General features: G+C 35.6%; 1 protein-coding gene across 1 annotated transcript in view; it reads left to right on the top strand.

Moving 5' to 3' along the window:
• MDGA2 (MAM domain containing glycosylphosphatidylinositol anchor 2) overlaps positions 1–20,507 on the top strand; it is an 856,127-nt gene that overhangs the window by 74,551 nt on the left and 761,069 nt on the right. The window lies entirely within an intron of this gene.

The following is a 20,507-nucleotide window of genomic DNA, read 5'->3' as shown; positions in this document are numbered from 1 at the left end:
AATGGAATATTATTCAGTAATAAAACGTAGTAATGACATAAGCTGCAAGATGGATGAACCTTGCAAGCAAGCTAAGTGAAAGAAACATGCTAAGCATAAAAGGCTACATATTTCATGATTCCATTTATAAGAGATGTCCAGAATAGACAGATTCATAGAAAGTAGACTAGTGGTGCCAGAGGTGGTGATTATGTGGCAGAAATAGAGAGTGGCTATTATTGAGTATGGGATTCCCCTCAGAAATGATGAAGATATTCTAGAATTAGTGGTTATGGATGCCAAACTCTGAATATAGGGAAAACTACTTAATTGTATACAATAAAAGGTGAAATTTATGGTGTGTGAATTATATCTCAATAAAACTGTTATTAAAAATAGCATGAAATGGGGCGCCTGGGTGGCTCAGTTGGTTGGGCGTCCGACTTCGGCCCAGGTCATGATCTCACAGTCCGTGAGTTTGAGCCCCGCGTCGGGCTCTGTGCTGACAGCTCAGAGGCTGGAGCCTGTTTCAGATTCTGTGTTTCCCTCTCTCTCTCTGACCCTCCCCTGTTCATGCACTGTCCCTCTCTGTCCCAAAAATAAATAAATGTTAAAAAAATAAAGAAAATAGCATGAAATAATATGAAAAATAAATAAATTTAAGGGCAATAAGTGCTCTGAGAGAAAAAGTGTGAAGTGCTTTTCTTTTCAAAGAACCTCAGAGTGCCACCCCAACATGACTTGGAGTATTATGCTAGGCTTCTTTATTAGAGAGAAATCTAAGTTGGAACATAAAGTAATTTGTTTACTCATATTCTCCTGAAATCTGTGAACTCCCTCATGGTAAGGACTATATTTCTGTGAGATGTAGTATCAGATAAGGTAGCAGTTGAAGGGAATAGGAATGACACATGGTCAAGCCAATAGAACTAGCTAAATGTCATTTCTGCTGTAGGAGTAGATTCAGCTATATGGCTAGAATTGAGGAATCCAAGAATTGTAGCTCTCTATAACTGAGCTCTAGGAGAAAGAAAATGTAGTGTAGACAATGGCTATCAAGAAAGTTTGAACATGACGTGGTCAGGGACAGGATGTTCATTAAGAAAGGGTTATTGGACAGAGCAGAGGAGGTCTCAGTTCTAAAAGTTCACGGCAGGCCACTTACAGAAGACTCTTTGCAATGTTTAGCTCAGGTCCCCTTGGCACTCACTATTCTCATATTGATACCGTTCATAAGCTTCTATGACTTTTTGTTTGAAGAGTGTTCTTTCAGCCCTCATGGAAAAACAGGAAATGCTTGAGGATGAACATGCCCTGGAGCTGGCCTCAGCCACTAACGAATGGACATTGCATGATAAATATGCCAAATTCCTCATTCCTTGGGAGGGACAACTCTGAGAAGTCCCAGACCATCTTCTAGAGATGGCCAGCCTAGCTCTGTCCCTGATGCCTACAGAAATAACCTTTTTTTTTTTTTTTTTAATGCATACCATATTGGTTTGCTGTTTCTTGCCTTGCCTTTTTTTCTATTTCTTAACTGATTCTTCCTAGGATTATCTTACAAAAATCTCAGTTATACTCAAATCCTTACATTTGTGTCAGCGTCTGGAAAAAATCATTTCAGATACCACTGAAGCTAGGGACTGAGAGTTAGGACATTGGAGAGCAGTAAGAGTGATAAACTAACTCCCATTGACTAATCTAAGTGGCTAGAGTAGAGAATGAAGGCATTGTGTTCTTAGGGTTGTGGCAAGAGTAGTACTAAGGACAGTCTGATGCCATTGGTTAATGCTGGACACCACTTTTTTAGGGAGTAGTCAATTGAAAGAAAAAATTAAAACAAGCTTAATTTAGCTAAGATCAAGTAGAAAATGGGAATATTATTAAGAAGGATAATATAACAGCTATGGTTTACATCTATCCAGTATTTCCCCTTCCCTGTTCTAGTAACAGACCTCTACTCTCTAATAACAGACCCCATTCTAATAGCAGACCATTCAGTAACTCAAGAGTGGTTGAGTTACTGGTTGGACCAGTTCTAGTAGCTTTCCCTCCTGTCTATAGCAGTTGGTTCCAGACTGCCTGTCTTAGTCCATTTTCTGTAACAATATACCATAAACTGGGATGGCTTATAAAAAAAACGAGGTTTCTTTCTCACAGTTCTGGAGGCTGGGAAGTCCGAGACAAAAGTGCTGACAGATTTGGTGTATGATGAAGGTACTTCCTGGTTCATCGATGGCTATCTTTTCATTGTGTCCTTACATGGCAGAAAAGGCAAAGGAGGTTTCTGGGTTTTCTTTTATAAATGATGCTAATCTCATTTATGAGGGACCTGCTTTCATGTCATAATCACCTTTCAAAGACTCTACCCCCAAACACCATCATTTGGGGGATTTGGTTTTAATATATGGATTTTGGGGGTACATAGTCTATAGCACTGACCAATGAAAAACCTCACAGAGATTATATAAACTGAGGCTAAGGAAGTGAGTGTTTCTTGCCCCTTTTTTTTCTAAGTGGTTTGTCAAAGTTGAAGGATGTAATGTTGGAGCTCTGGGACTGGTGAAAGCCATATACAATGGGAAAAAAAATGGAACAATGTACAAAGGGATATAATGAAGACAGAGATATGGAGAGGGCTAGGAAGAAGGAAATTGATTCTGAAAGTGAAAGGGAATTAATGAATTATGCAGCCTATCAGACACTCTATACTTCCCAGTTCCCATGACTGGGAATTAAATTAAATTAATCACTTCTTTTTGGCTTTAGTTAGCTTACATTGGGTCTATGAATTGCAGCTGAAATCCCTAACTATCAAATAGCTATCTTTCCCAAGTCTGAAGCATTACTGCATACCAGACTCTGTTTTAAGTATTGTGTATATAGTCTCATTTAATCCTTATACCAGATTTGTGAGATATGAATCCTTATATTCTTCATTCTATTGATAAGAAGACGGAGGTTAAGAGATAAGTGGTTTGCTCAAGTTTAGATAGTTGTTAGTGGTGGAAGCAGGATCTTAAACATAAAGTACAATTCTTTCATAACCTTGCATTGTTCTGGGAGCTAAGTGGTGCTAATGCCTCAGAGAGGGTATTGGCAAACTTACATCTGGAGAGTTGGAGAAAAGGCAGCCATCACAGTTCAAACATATTTTTGTTTCCTATAGTTCCTTTATGCTGTCTTTCTTCAACATATTGTCATTGAATGCCAAAAAACTCATGTAGAAAAAAGATCCTAACTTCAACAGATCATAGTCAATCAGGAAGAAATACCTTTGTACACATATACATTTCTAAAAGTATGCTAGAGTCTGGGCATTGTGATTGTAGTTCATATTAATAGTTATAAAGGGCATTCAGGAGGAAGTACGATTTTACTGAACTAGGGGAATAGGATTCAGGAAAAGCTTTAGAGAATGAAGTCTTGATGTGAATAAATGTGTGCTATTCAGGGTGAAGAGGAAGACATTCCAAGGAGAGAGAGTAAATGACAAAGGCATGAAGCCATAAAACAGAATTCACATTATGGGAACGGTAGGAAGTCAGTTTGGCTGAGTTATGGGGTATTGATAGGATGTAGACAATGATTAATTCATGGAAGAACTTGTGTGTGATTTTAAGAAGTTTGAACTCTATCCAGTAGAAAAGAAGGAACCATTAAAAATGTGTATTCACACAGATAGACTTAAAAATGGAAGGTGATATTGACTTAAACAAGATGGAAGATGAGGAAGCCATTTATAGAAGATTGTGATAATACACACATGAGGCTCTAACTTTCTGAATCAAGGTTGTAGGAGAGAATAGAGAGGAGCGGATGGATGGTAAGAGAGATGTAGAGGAATTTAAATGTGTGTTTTTATTTCTGAAATGTGGAATTTAGTTATCTATACTGCAATAGAACAGCGCTTTCCTCTATATAAAACTTGTAAGTAAAGCTGTATCTCTAATTTGTGGTTCTGATCCTAAGATTATATCTACATAGCAAAGTATTATCAGTAAGCAAGTACTGATTGAACAACTATCATGTGCCAGGTTAAAGGTTAATCTGTAACAATTAGATGGTTACTCACAGGTGTGATTATGTTTTACATTGTGTAACATTACATTAAAAAAAATAAAAACAGTGATTGCCAGAAGAGACCACATTTGTTTCACATTTGTGTCCTCAGAGCTTACCACCATTTCAGGAGAATAGAAGGTGCGTGACAGATGCTTATTCAGTGAATGAGAGATGAACAAATTTCATGGAATTGCTGGATTTAAAAAAAAATGGAAAGTTTTATACAAAATGGATGATTTTGTTATTTAAATAAACACCTGTATGTTTCTCAAATATTCAACCTCTTGTCAACAGGAAGATAACTGGCTAAGGTGGTTATTTTTTATTCAGACACTTTGAAACACTTTGAATACAGACCACAGGATAATCAGAAATAAGTAACTTAATTGCCCAGTGCCTCAGTTTGTTCACTAGAATAGTTTGGATAGGATTGTTTCCCCTTTACATTACTAAAATGTGTTGAGGATTATTTGGGTTTAAAGTAATTAAAAATGAGTCTAAATGGATGACTAAGCCCTTCAGAGAAATTGCTGTTTACACACAAGGTAATCATTTCAATTTAATAATGTCAGCTAATAAAGAATTTGTCTTAGAAAGTAATCACATCTTATCTGGGGATCATAGTTTGGCTTGAAGACAGATGCAGTTTTTTATTATTTTAATCCAAGATCTAAATATAGGGATTGAAATAAGAAATAGGTAGTGATTAATAAGTAGATATATTTAAAATCTACCATTTTCTCTGTTCTCCTGAGAATTAAGGGCAGATGATTTTGTTCTTGGGACCTAAAATTTTCATAGTTTTTCAAGGTAGAGAGATTCAACTTATGTTTTTGAAATACAGATATGAAATTTTTATTATTCAAGATTAGAATTTAATAAATTAGAAATCAACTACATAGTTTTAAAAAGAATTGTCAAGATGAATCAAAGGCTCTAGTTCACGTTTAAGCCAGTAGGTGTAAAGCTTTTTCTGTTCCCACTGGATAGCTGCTGCTTGTCATTCAGAGTGCAGTGTAAATCTTACCTCCTGAGAGAGATGTTTTCCTTGGCCATCTAATCTAATCTAGCCGCTCTCTCTCACAGCATTCTGTCTTAAGTCTGTACATCACACTACATTTATTCATTTATTTACTTGTGCATTGTCTGTTTCCCCTTAAGCTCTGTGAGACTGGAGACCTTGTCTGTCTTGCTTTAGCTTTCTCTCTCCATTGCCCTACACATGCATTGTGGATTCTCAGTAAAGGCTTATTGAGTTAATGAGATATGAATAAAAATCACAATTCGGATATATTGTCTTTAGAATAAATTTCCTAAGCATTCACAAGATGGTGTTATTTGCCCATCAAAGATAGTGCTGTGGCAAGCACAATAAGATACACAGTAAGGTCCTTCAGTTGCCATGGTTAGAGGTTTATGAGAGACTGAGTTGAATATGACCAAGCAATTGAAGTGGTGACTAACTCTGATTTAGGAGAGTATTTTGAATAATGCTACGATATCAAAGGGTACTGGTAGACAGAATATAATTTATTAAGAATATAAAAAAACTTCAAAGAAAACTGGTTTATCCTTTGATTTCCTTAATTTGTTTGGGTAGAACAATGGTCATGTAGTACAAGCCTATACATGCTGCACTCAACTTTCATTTAAAGTAAACAAAGGAAAAGGTGTTATATAGATTGCATTGAGGAATGTAAGTTCATTCAGCATTGATACCTCAAATTTATATTAAAAATATAAATTGTTATTATAATTGCTAAAAACAAATAAGAAACCAAGACAAAGAGTCATGCAAAATGGTTAAAAACTTGAAATCCATATAAAGAGCGGAAAGGAGGTTAGCATATTATTTAGAAACATTTCCATCAAAAGGATTAAAAATTTCAGCATGGAAGAATTCATATTTGGTCACATGTAAAAGTCATTTGTTCTCAATGTCACATTTTAAAAGGTCAGATTTACTAAGACGCCCTTTTGGCTGTTGCATTGTTTATGGAAAAAAATGTATATATTCAAACAAAAGACATTTGTTCTCTCACGGTTCTGGAGACTAGAAGTCCAGTGTTTATGGAAAATCTTGAATGAAGTGTTGAGGTCCATTTTCATTGCACCATCACAGAAGTCTGGCTATTGGAAGGATGCCCCAGCCCTTCCTTCCTCGTACCTCACTTCCCATTTCCTAGCCAGACCTTTTTGCAGCCTGTGTCATGTTAATGTGTCAATAATTAAAACACAAGTAATGAAAAAAACAATAATACCATATCTGAGATTTGGTGAATGCTTACTGTATACTGAGAACTATACTAAGGACTTTAAATCAATTATCTTACTTAATCTTCACAATAATAACAGTGTGGTTGCTACTGTTGTTATGCAGATTTTACAACTGAATAAGTAGGTTTGCAGAAGTTAGCTTACTGAAGGTCCATCTTATTTCAGAGCTTGCAGGCTTAGCTGCTTTTTTGCCTACTGTAATGAATGTAGCTTTAGGCAGAATGAGGGGAATGAATACGGAGAATAATTCTTGAAATACAGTGTGTATTTAAGTTTATGTAATAATGGGCCCTAACTAACAATGTCAAAATTCCGGAGATTTATGAAAGTAAACACATTTATTTTCCCTTTAGGGTCAAGTCACCCTACGTGTTTTCATTTTTGGAACCAGTAGCTGCTTGGTCATACTCTTCCCATGGAGGGGCAAAAGAGCAGAAAAATTTTGTGCTGACTATAGTCTGTGCTCTGAACAGGTACACTGTCACCTCTGTTCAGATTCCAGGGATCAACACAAGTCATGTGACCAATCCCAACATCAGTGAGCTAGGAAAGTGTACTTCCCTTTGAGTGAGAATTGTGAGTGAGACTATGTCCTGTATGTATTTAATATGGTGGAACCTTCTTTATTCTCCCCGTGTTTCCCAGCTCTGTGGATCTCATCAACCTCTGGCTCTATTTGGATGTGTTATCATAAAAACTTGATTACTTCACAATCCTTAATTCCCATTTTTAGTAATCAAAATAGTCTCCTCAACCAGGGGCTGGGTTATTGGAAACCTAAAAATTGAACAAAGTTAGGTAGAAGTGGTGTGGAAATGCTGCCTCTACATCCTGTTCCTACCCCCAAATCTTGTTGAGAACTGCTTTTCTAAAAATATTTCTTTCCTCCAGTCAGGAAATAGGCCCCAGTGAAGAAAGTAACAAAGGACAGTTTGGAGAGAGAATTTTCTTTCCTGTATGTCCATGGAGATACATGGGTAGGGCTTTCATTAACTTGAAAGCTGAATTAAGGGACAAAGCTTTATAAAAAGCAAATTGCTGAGGAAATGTGAGGCATTATGATAACTTGCAAGTGCTTCCTGATTTCAGATGATTAAAATCTTGCTTTACCCAGTGATTGAGCCATCATGGCTTAAAATTTATTAGCAATCATTTTTGTTTTCTAAAACAGTATGAGTTAGAGAAGTCTGTTGATGTGCCCCTTTGATGTATGGCCTGTGAAGAGGGCCATTGTCACTAAGATGGCCAAGGGGCAACAGGCAGCATGTTATGTAGCAGAAGCATTGTTTCTCATAGTTGCAAACCATGGGGTAAGAAAACTAGTGCCTTGTTCTGACTTAAAACCTCAGGAAATATAAATACATATTGTTTCAAAGAAAAACAAATTACTTCCAAGGGACATGCTGGCATTTGTGTGTGTGTGTGTGTGTGTGTGTGTGTGTGAGTGTGCTTTCAAATATGTAGAAAACCCATATATTCTACTCTTTTCAGAGATTACTGGCAGGTGAATATTTTTCTGTTTACATTCTTTTTCCACAATTTCATATTTAAAAAAATTAATGTTTTTTTGGGGGCACCTGGGTGGCTCAGTCGGTTAAGCGACCAACTTCAGCTCAGGTCACGATCTCACAGTTGGTGGGTTCGAGCCCCGTGTCGGGCTCTGTGCTGACAACTCAGAGCTTGGAGCCTGCTTGGGATTCTGTGTCTCCCTCTCTCTCTGCCCCTCCCCTGCTCGTGCTCTGTCTCTCTCTCTCTCAAAAGTAAATAAACATTAAAAAACCTTTAAAAAATTAATGTTTTTATTTATTTTTTAGAGACAGAGAGAGAGCACAATCAGGGGAGAGACAGAGAGAGAGGGAGACACAGAATTGAAAGCAGGCTCCAGGCTCTCAGTTGTCAATCAGCACAGAGCCTGATGTGGGGCTCGAACTTACAAACTGTGAGATCATGACCTGAGCTGAAGTCAAATGCTTAACCTACTGAGACACCCAAGCACCCCTCATATTGTTTTTTGATATGGTTTATAACAGTGTATTGAGTAGAATCCTATTTATATGATTACATTTTGTGAAAACTAACTCACATGTAACACTTGAATTTTGGAGGGTAAAAGAAATAGAAAATAAGATGAATAAATATAATTATAAGATAGAGTAAAGTAAAATAAAGTATAAAATAGAGGAAAGTAAAATAAATATAAATAAAATAGAATAAAATAAATGTAAATACACTTAAAATAAAGATGTGTTCAAATAATTGCTTTAGCATTTAATTTTGATGTGACTTTAACTGAGAAAAGCAATAATTTTGGACCTACTTCCTCATTTATAATATGAGAATTATAATTTCTCCCTCTTGGAACTACCTTATAAATTAAATACTAGCACAATACCTTATGTTTAGTAATAGGTGTCCAGTAGATTTTGGTTAATTTCTGTTTCTTTAAGAAAACAAACAAATCTGTTTTAAGTAGAATATGACATGTAGACAGAACTGTCTAACCTCTGTATATCACCAAGGTCCATTGGATCCAACTTTAGATTTTAGTGTCTTTTGAGAGCAATTCTAACTCTTTATAAGGATTGATATATTATGACTTTTATAGTTTCTTAGAGGTCTTCCAAAGGAAGTAAAGAACACTTACATTAAAAATAAATAGGATAAAACGCATCCTATCTTGTAATTATCTTATGAATCCATTGAGCCCTCTAAGAGATTTTAGTGATGTTATTTTTCCCATATCTTGAAACATTTTTCTATTTCATAATCCCAGAATTATTTTGTTATTCATCTTGTATTCTCAAAAAAATTCTAAAAAAGACTTAAAAAAAGGAAATAGAATTAAAATGAAAGATGTTTCACAATTATTGAATAAATCAGAAGATGAATGAAAAGAGATAGCACTATAGACTTTATGATGTTGCTGAAATTTTTTATGTAAGTGAAATCTCGGAGAATGAATCTTCAGATTATGATATTCTAGATGAATTTTCCCCAAATCAAAAATAAGTGGATGAATAATACATTTTTAAAGACAAAAGTAAATATGACATTCTCACCTCATTAGCCATTCAGCTGGAAGGATTTACTCATATAATACTTTACTACAAAAACTTGATCTATCCCCCTATTTATTTTATTTTTTTTTAGAGAGAGAGAGTGAACAAGTTGGGGAGAGGGGCAGAGGGGGACAGAGAGAGAGAGAGAAAGAGAGAGAGAAAGAGAGAGAGATTGATTGAGAATCTTAAGTAGGCTGCAGGCTCATTGCAGAGCATGAGGCAGGGCTTGATCCCATGACCCTGAGATCATGAACTGAGCTGAAATCAAGAGTTGGATGCTCAACCAGCTGAGAAACTCAGGTGTCCCTGATCCATCCCATTTTGATAAAAGTTTATCTTTTATAATATGTATATCCCAGAATTCACTTAAGAAAAGAGGTTGAAAAAAAAGAGGTTAGAGTGGGAGAGAGCCAAAGCATAAGAGACTGTTAAAAACTGAGAACAAACCAAGGGTTGATGGGGGGTGGGAGGGAGGATAGGGTGGGTGATGGGTATTGAGGAGGGCACCTTTTGGGATGAGCACTGGGTGTTGTATGGAAACCAATTTGACAGTAAATTTCATATATTAAAAAAATAAATAAATAAACATAAAAAAATAAAAAAAAATAAATAAAAAAAAAGAAAAAGAGGTTGATATGTTTAAGGTCTTATAAATTATAATGAAGTTTTTCACTATTTCCTTACACTTCTGTAAATTATTCATAAAACTTAAAAAATATATATTAAAAAATTGGATGCAAATGGTGATAATTAATTTTCCTCATATGATGAGGATAAGATATTCATACTCTTTGACCTAATATTATACCCCCAGAAATCTGTCCTGAGAACATTTCAACACAAGCAAGAAGAAATTTACTGTAGCACAAAATGGAAACAAGCTAAATGTATAACATATAAAATTCTTTAATAAATTATGGTATACCAACAGGTTAGTATATCATGTAGCCTCCAAAAATTATAATTATGAAAATTTAGAAAATTTTAGAAATTTAGAAAAACATTGACAATTTACAAAAATATTTATAATGCTAAATAAAAATAACAGCATGTTAATGGATGCATAATAATTACAGATGGACTAAAAAGAAAAACATTGACCACTAAGCTTAATTCTGCCCTTAATCATGTCTTACTATGATTGCTTGGTTGGTTGATGAAGTAGACCATCATGCTAATGGGATATTATGAAGTCATTTTGGTTAAATAGGTTATTTTTAGTCTCCATTTCTGTCTCCCATCTCATTTGACTTCCTTCTTCCCAGAGATATGCTCAATAGCATGAGTTACTTTGTAAACTTTCTTCTAGAATACTCTAGCTAGGCAGCAAAGTGGATGGACTTTCAAAGAAGGCCAACATATTCCAAATCTGAGAACCTAAAGAATTTCATTTGATGCTCAATTTTGTATTCTGGTCTATTTTTTCCTCTTTCTCATTAGGTGGTAAGCTTTTTGAAGGCAGAGATGTTTTCCCAGTTTATATGAGATATGGTGAAAGCCCACAAAAAGTATTGCTTATATTGACTGAATTTAAATGCTTTTGTGAGAATAAACCTGGTGCAATGAGAATAACACATCTTGAGACAAGGAGAAGTGTTTGAAGAAAATTGAGATTTCTTGAGTGTCTGAAATGTGTGAGTCATGAGGATGAAAGTTCTATGTCTATTCTTAGAGTAATTTTCACTAAAATTTGTAAAATACCTATTTTCATCTACATATTTTTTGGAATTTATTTATTTAATTTATTTTTTAAATATAATTTATTGTCAAGTTAGCTAACATACAGTGTATATAGTGGTCTCTTGGTTTTGGGGTAGATTCCTGTGATTCATCGCTTACATACAACACTCCGTGCTCGTCCCAACAAGTGCCCTCCTCAATGCCCATCACCCATTTTTTTTAAGATTTTTAAAAAAATATTTATTTATTTTTGAGAGAGAGAGCACAAGCAGGGAAGGGGCAGAGAGAGAGACACAAAATCTCAAGTAGGCTCCAGACTCTGAGCTGTCAGCACAGAGCCCGATGCGGGGCTTGAACTCGCAAACTGCGAGATCATGACCTGAGCTGAAGTCAGATGCTCAACCAACTGAGCCACCCACGTGCCCCTCCATTACCCATTTTTAATAGAGGATAAAATTTAGGCTCAAAAATGTTATATGTTCAATATCACATGGCTGTTAAGTTTCTGAGCCAAAATTCTAATACTAATCTACATGTTGCATCCATAGTATACATACAAGGCACTACTCCATACTGTGAAAAAGGAGAGAAACTGCAAAATATTGCTTACTGAATAGGCTGTTCTCTAATATTGAGGACACTTACACAATTAAATGTGAAGTTGGCTGCCATATTTTATAATAATGGTAAAACCTAGAAAATGTGCAATGAATTTGACTAGTCCAAGGTTGTGGAATTGGCCACTTTGTAAAAAGGAATGAAATTTGATTGGGTTTTTATTCCTAGTTTTGTGTTCTGTAAAATACTAGTCTGCTTGGCCTTACTAAACACACACAAATACGCGGGCACACGGGCACATACACACAGACACACACACATGCCAGTGTGATATCTTTACAGTGAACCACCTTGTTATTACTTGAAGCTGTTAAGCTGGATATAGCAGCTCTGTGGACATATGTCATTCTGTGATAAAGTTCAATAAGTGGAAATGAAAATAGTCTATAAATAGGTTACTACGCCAAATGTTTTGGGGCCTTTTTTTCCTTCTATTTTTATTTGGAAAAGGTGTAGCAGGTCACGGGTTTGTGTTAGCATTTTTACAGTCTGCGCTCCAAAGAAATCAATCACAAGTTTACAAAAGCACTGACCTTGCAGTGGAGTTGGGAAGTGCATTTGTGGAATTTCATTTTTAAAGAGAGGGAAAACTATAAATGTGATTTTTTGAAACAAAGGAAGAGTGGGAAATATTTTCAAGTTAAATTAGTGTGCTCAGGTTTATTCCTGACCTTATTAAATCTTAATTTCCCTCTTCCTCTCGATTTAATAATGTTTCCCATCTCCATTTGCCATAGATAGAGCTTGTAGGTGGGGTAGAATCTCTGTGACTTGAGTACTCTTTTAAGACTACAAAGCTACAAGGAGGAAAGTTGAAACATAATGATGGAGAGACTAGAGTTAGCAAACACATTCTTTGGACTGGGCTGATATGAGGTTATCAGTTAAATGAGTATTTGACCCACAATAAGCTATTAATGCTCTTGTTAGCATTGTCAGTACTAATATTTTGTCCCCACAATATCCAACTAGCATATTTATGAAAGTCTGTGTCCTCATGTTTGCCCCTCACTGGCTCTTTTTGGTTTGTAGTCTTCCCATATTTCCAGGTTTACTTTGGGGTTTCACACACTGGAAATATGGCTCTTTGATTTTTATACTGATTCAAATGATTCTTGTACCATCAAGCATAAGTTTGATTCTGTGAGAAGTATAAATAGAGAGATGAGGAGCCAGAGTTGCAAAGAAGAAGAATTCCTCTATTTTTAGTTGTTCTTAAGATAATAACAATTATGCACATTAAGGGTACATTATAACAGCAGTTTTTAAAATATTGATCTGTCCTCTAGAAAGATAGATTATTTTTAGGGTAAGCTTATTTTTGCATTTGTTTAGGTTTAGGGTAAGCTTATTTTTGCATTTGTTTAGGTTTAGAGCCTACTGTTCATTGAAGCTTCAAGACTGGTTGAAAAAATAGGAATCTGTAATGAAATAGTAAAAGAGAAGTTGAATTAAAAAAATCTGTTTCAAATATAAAGATGCCAAATTAGAAGTGCACAGATATTCTCTGTGATTGACAGATTTGATTCTTAGCTTCCAGAAAGCTGGAGTTGGGGTTTAGGAAAAAGCAAACATGGAATAATTACGTAGTTTATGATTCTTCAGAGGAAACACAGATTTTTTTAGCACTGAATTCCAAAATGTAAGATGTGGGCTTTTATGTGCTTGGATAAGAATTTATATAATGGCCTCTTAAATTATATTTTTACATGATATTCAATATTAAATTTCATATATATTTTATATGCCACCCAAAAAACTATTAGGGGCACAATATTAAAATGTCTTTCAGGAAAGTTAATTCTGTGAGGGGCATAGCTGATGTAAGTCAAATACAAATCCTTATAGGAGCTGACTTTGATCTCTGATAAAATGTAAGAGCCTGGAGCCTGTTTCAGATTCTGTGTCTCCCTCTCTCTGACCCTCCCCTGTTCATGCTCTGTCTCTCTCTGTCTCAAAAATAAACGTTAAAAAAAATTAAAAAAAAAAAAATGTAAAGTAGTGAGAAAAGGATGACTTTCCTTCAACATCACTTCTTGTCCTTGAAGGTTATTGGATGGCATATAACATCCAACGTTTTATTTTCAGATAATAACCTATGATGCTGGCATGACAGAAGTAATTTTTGCCTGGAAATACTTGTAAGTTTATATTAATAGTCACCATGTTCAGCCATTTGATCAGTGGTTCCAAGCGGCATAGTGCACATTCTCTGTGTGTCTGTGTAGTGTTTAACAGAGACCAAATGGGGTGTCTGGGTGGCTCAGTCAGTTAAGTGGCTGACTTTGGCTCAGGTCATGAGTTTGTGGTATGTGAGTTCAAGCCCTGCATTGGGTTCTGTGTGCGGATCCTGCTTGGGATTCTCTCTCTCACTCTCTCATTTTCTCTGTCTCTCCTCCACTTGTGCTCCCCCCTCCTCTCTCTCTGTCTCTCAAAATAAATAAATAAACTAAAAAAAAATCTGTCTGAAAAGTTGAAAAAAAGACAAAATGATTTTAGGTATTTGCCAAAAATAATGCTTTTTGCTCTTGATGCAATTAATTTTGAGTTCTTGTTTCTTTGACTATTTTGATATTAGGACCAGATTGGTTTTTTTGTTGTTGTTGTTGTTGTTTTTCTATTTTATTTGAAAGCTATCCATTATGATAATTAAAATCACAGCAGTATTCGAAAGGGTATTACTTTTCACTGTGACAATTTTTCCCTTTTTTTTTTCAGCTACCTAATAAAATGTTTTCTCTTATCTTTTCATATACTATAGTGGTGTCCTCTGCAGAGTGAATACATTGATTTCATTTTATAAAATGAACATGGTTCTCTTAATCTACTTATAAGAATAACTTGGAATGGAGAAGTCAGAAGCCACTCCTACTGAAATAAATAGTTAGGGGTGTTATTTTTTTAACTTAAAAAAATGTTTATTTTGAGAGAGAGAGAGAAAGAGAGAGAGTGAGTGTGAGCAGGGGAGGGACAGAGAAAGAGGGAAAGAGAGAGAGAGCCCCAAGCAGGATCTGCGCTGTCTGCACAGAACCTGACAAGGGGCTCAAACTCAAGAAAGGTGAGATCATGACCTGAGCCAAAATCAACAGTCAGATGCTTAACCAACTGAGCACCCAGGCCCCCCAGCCAGGGGTGTTCTAACAAGAGAAAACTGTTAGCCTTGTGCTCATATACTCACTCACCTCCAACCTACAGTGACCGGGCATGGCCTCAGTTCCTGCTGCGATACTAGAAAAGATAGAGTGGGTAGCCCAGTACCACGTAGCAGCTGGAATGGAGTGGTGAAAAGTGCACACTCTGGGGCCAGACTTGCTGGGTTCAGATTCAGTTCTACTTAACAGCTGCAAGACTTTAGGCAGGTTATGTACTCTGCAGTGCCTCAGTTTCCTCTTCTGTAAGAGGAGCCATCAATAGCAACTACCTTAGACAATTGACATCCAGATTAAATATTTAGTACAGATTTGTAATCTGTTTAAAAACATTTGATCCATATAGTAAGCACTCAGTAATTGTTAGCAATTGTTTATGTTAGTGGGAGTACTAGAAATGAAGGCAAGGAATATTCCTTTTTTTAAGGGAAGAGTTTAGACATTACAATTGAGCTGTCATGGCTAGATTAACTAGAATTGGGTTACAATGCATGATTAAGGAAATCAAAGTACATTGTTTAGTAAAAATGGTAAGTATAAATTGTAATCAGGCCATCAAAATGGAATCATAAATACAAAGTTGGGCTATAGGGGTAGATGAAGTAGACTAAGAGGTCAGGGCAAAACAAATCAAAGTCCTGTTGCTGAGCCAAGGATAAGAACCCAGGGGAGCAGGCACTTCCCAGTCTGGTTTATGCATGAGATTTGGCCATGGGGATCTTATCTTAGCAAGGAACCTGGGAATAGAAAGGAGTAGGAAAGTGTCACAACTTAGGCTCATGATATCGGTAAGGTGACAGATGCTGGACTTTATAGCATCCTGAGTTCCCTAATATCTGCTTGTGTTTGATCTGCTTTCTTCATTGGTCTGATTTGCTAAAAAGCTACAGTGCACAGAACCCATCTTCTTCCTCCATAAGAACTTACAGAGCATCTTTGCTTGTACCTGTATACACATCATCTGAATTTTATCAGCAGAACAGACAGAAAAGAGAACAGTGAAAAAAGGCACACCATGTCAGTTTGGCTTCAAAAGCACTTTTGGTGGAGTCCCTGGAATTCCGAATATTTTCTTCCTATCAATGTTAAAGGTTTACCTTCTATAAGGTGGTAAAGTGTCACCTTTCTGGGAGTTTTAAAGATAGCAACATCCCACAATGAAATCACTTCTGAATTTTTAAAACAATGTTAACAAATTCACACGTCGTAAACACTCCTTCCATGCTATTTCCTCCAATCAGCTCTTCACATGCTTTTAGCTGAGTTCCTACTGCTTATTAAGATCAGCTGTGTTTAGGCAGCCAGTGCACAAGCTGGCCAGTAAATACATGCTATATAGATATTTAATACAACTTAGTGCTTTATCAGTCTTTACAACCTCTAATTAGTTAAACCACAGAACACCCGAGCACATTAGGTAATTATTACTTTACCCCCATTTCACAGATAAGGAATCTGAGCATGAGAAAGATTTGGTTCTTACTATTTTAATGGTAAAATGAAGATGCATGGTAAGCCGAACTTTGGGCTTGTGTAAAAATGTGGTGTCTGGTGAGATGTAAGTCCTTAGGGCTCTGGCAATGAGAAGTATAACATAATTCCTGCATTATGCAAGGATTATAATGTGATTAATAACATGCTACTTTTCCAGGGCTAGAAGTAGTCTATGTCCATTTTGCTGAATTCTCTACCCAACAGTTCATGCTTAACTGCTTGGAAAACACTCCCCAAAAGAATAATGCTCATTTCTTTAGTGTTGTTATCTTAATTAAGTCTCATAGTATTTCATATTTTCATTGATAATTTGATGGAATTGATGCCTATTAATGTTTCCAGAGGTATAAATAGGCAGAGAAGCATAATCCTTGGTGGATAGATTCAGTTACAGAATTATGTGCTAAATGAGAGAAATAATCAGTGGTAGAGGGATTGGTCATTGGTCATTGTTTCAAGGGACCTGTTCAAGGAAACATAAGAGTATTGTAAATGAATTAAATTTGTGATTCTTAGCACGACTTCTGCCTTTAATTATAACGTTGCACTGGAGACAATATGAAAATAATCATAAGATAAAGAGCATTTGTATCAAAATGCTAATCAAATTTGAGTGAATTTGTTTCTTATGTGAAATTTAAATGAGCCTGTGGTTCTGGTTGATTTATACTGTTGAGTGGTACTGGTGAGGCCAGAATGTCCCGTTCCAGTTTTAAATGAGCTGGTTAATTTTCACTGAGGAAAAAAAGAAAACTTTTCTCTGCATTCTGTATCTCCAACTCCAGCTGGTCATCTTCCTAGGAGGTAGTCTGGCTGTCCTGAGCATGGAGGTGGTGAGATCTCCCCACCAAGGGACTTAAAGAGATGATATGCTGCCTGTTAGAGGTTTTGGTGGAATCCAACCTGAAGGATGTGTTATTAGTCCGTTGTAATCTACCTGAGCAAAAAGCTGTTCATCAGGTGAACAATTTAGTGAATGAGTCTAATGTTTTGATCAAGTCAGAATTTTAAAAAATTGTCCAGCTAAATGATATTTAAGTGATGATTATAATTAATAACATGGTCACACATGTTCCTAATTCATGCAAGATATTATATGGCTAGAAATTATGAGGATTTCAACGTATAAAATATGACTTGATTTATATAAAGTTTGTATGGGGATGTTAAAATTATATAAGTGATTTTTTGTAAAGTAATGAGTGGCATATGGAGGTCAGAATAATTGCTTATGGTCACTGTCCATACACCTACCTTGTATTTTGTAGAGAAGGAAATTAGCAAAGCAGTGAATTATAACTATCAGATGCAGTGCGAGAATTTGGAGGAGCAAGGGATGGGATTGGCTAGCCTAGGATTCTCTTTGAAACCTCTTTCTAAAGTAGAACAAAAGTGAAAGGTGTGCTATGCAGAGGGAATAATGAGCGTAAAGGATGGGGGCCAAAACTCGGATTCTGTGTTAGTGCTCCATTACTTTAGATTTGACACCTGAGTAAAGTGTGTGTTTGTGCATAAGAAAGTACTGTGCTGGTGTGCATGTGTTGATGTATGCTATACGTTTTTAAGAGAACATGTGTTTTCATTTGAAAGTTTGAAACAGAAATGTGGAAAAATACATTTTGTCCCACAAAGTGTGATATATCATTTAATCTTCTAACAAAGCTCCATGAAAATGATGGCATGATCCTTGTTTTACATGTGAGTTTGCTGAGCTGAGTGTTAAGGAACTTGCCTAAAGTGAGCATACATGTCTAACTCCAAAATCTGTGTTTACTTGAATTTCATTTTAGAGCTTATGTTTGGTAAAGTTTACATTTGGAGATAATATATTCAGAAGACTAAGTAGGTGCCAGTATTCAGTGTTTCCTTAACATAGAAAAGCATTCCTTTTTTTAATTTTAATTTTTGCATTAATTTTTCCATTCTAGGATATATTTGAGAAAGAAGACCAAATATGTAAGGTCATTATTTTAAAGCAACTTAATTGGGTACCTTCTAATAATGTATGTAAATAAAACACTATTTTCATTAAATTTGGTTAGCATACAAAGTTAAACTTTTAATTCCATTTTAGACATTTTTCTATCTTTATCAACAATGTGATTTGTTTAGCCTAAAAATTTTATTCAATACTTAATTAGAAGTTCTTGCTTTGTGAATATAACCATGAATCTTTAAAGCACCTTTAGTTTCCTATGCTTAAAATGAATCGTTTCGAAATTAAGACATTAGGAAGTCTTACTTTTAAGACTTCTAAAAAGTCTGTACTTTTCCTTCTGTGGAATATGAGACCACAAAAGAGAGATAAGTATCTGAAATATACTTGTTTGAATTCTCAACTGGATGATTATTGAAGTATATTGAATTATTTATGATGCTGTGAACTGTAAATAATGGAAATTCTGGCAAAAATGGCCTAAGAAATAAGGGCATTTCTTATCTCCAGAATTTGTCAGTGCTCAAGAATTGATTGTTGACTGAACCATATCACTGGGCCTTTCAGCCTCTTTGCTCTGCCACCTTTGGTATATTAGCTTTTTCCTCAGGCTGTTTCCCATCCTGGTTGCAAGTGGACTGAGAGTGTGAACTAGGACCATGTTTATTTTTTGTTAATTTGGTTTTTTGTTCAGTGAGAGATAGAGAACGTATTCCCCAACTAAGAAGTGTCAATTCTCTGTGACTGGGACAGATTAAAAGGCAATTACCATGTTCATGTCATACATTGGATAGCTCAGAGTAATCAAGATTCATTTCCTGGAGGCAGTGATTGGGAAGGATACCTGAAAAAAATTGTAGGTTGAAAAGAGGAAAACAACTATTAGATTTTGGTCCTAAACACTACATATATGCATTAAAAAAATCTAGTATCAATGTTACTCTGTTGTTTTTTTTTTTTTTTATAGGATATTTGATTACGAGAGAGTTATTTTGAAAGGCAAATACAGGCATTAACAACACAAGGAACACAAGGTTAGGTTTTATTTTTTATTTTAGTTATCAGCCAAGTTTACATCAAGAATGACAGTAGTTTTATGTTTTAATTAAATGTGAAAGAAGAAACTTATGTACCAAAAGGAAGTAATAATCTCCAAATAGTGGCTGAGTTTGTGATCATCAGCATTAATTTAAAAAGTATACGTTTTAGGGGTGCCTGGGCTGCTCAGTCGGTTAAGCATCCGACTTCAGCTCAGGTTATGATCTCACGGTTTGAAGGTTCGAGCCCCAGGTCAGGCTGTGTGCTGACAGCTCGGAGGCTGGAGCCTGCTTTGGATTCTGTGTCTCCCCCTCTCTCTCTGCCCCTCCCTGGCTCACACTCTGTCTCTCTCTCAAAAAATAAATAAACATTAAAATAAAAAAAAACTATACATTTTATAACCAACAAAGTGCCACCTAAAATTGATCATATAAAACTTACGCATTTAAAAAAATTATTTTGACTCCAGCGACAATTTTTAATATGTGAAGCTTTTCTTATTACATACTGTATCCATTGACAGGAAGACAATTTTACCAGTCTACAATGATTTTTTAGCAGCAATTATCTATACGTTCTTCATCTTTATTCTCACCTGAGAAAATACGTTGAATAGTTTGGGGGGCAAGGAATAAATGACCATGTAAATAGATTTTCAGTGGCCTGAATCATCTATGTACCTTTTCCAAAGACATATTTTAGTTTTTCTTTACCCTGAAGAGAATGTCCTTTTTTTCCTTAAAGAATATAAAAATTTTTTTTTTAGTGTTTATTTTTGAGAGAGAGAAAGTGTGAGTGAAGGAGAGTCAAAGACAGAGGCAGACACAGAACTTGAAGCAGGCTCCAGGCTCCATGCTGATAACATGGAGCCTGACACAGACTCAAACTCAGGATCTGTGAGATCATGATCTGAGCCGAAGTCGGATGCTTAACTAACTGAGCCACCCACGGATCCCAAGAATTTTTTTTTTTGCTAATATTGATTATTAATCTATACCTCATTCTGTCATATTCATTATTTAGATGTAGTTATCACAAAAAAGAATTCACATATAATTGCATTTATTAAATTGGAATGATCCATTCAGTTTTATATTTTGTTTTAAAATACAAAATACGAGGGATGGTGAATACTTTAAGTGGATAGGAATCAAGGAAGCTGAACAGCCTTAACACTTTGACTTGTACAGGAGTAAAATTCCCCAGAACAGC

This window comes from Panthera tigris, chromosome B3 (assembly GCF_018350195.1).
Source record: "Panthera tigris isolate Pti1 chromosome B3, P.tigris_Pti1_mat1.1, whole genome shotgun sequence".
In the NCBI taxonomy this organism is placed as follows: domain Eukaryota; kingdom Metazoa; phylum Chordata; class Mammalia; order Carnivora; family Felidae; genus Panthera; species Panthera tigris.
This window is presented reverse-complemented; position numbering and strand designations above follow the sequence as displayed.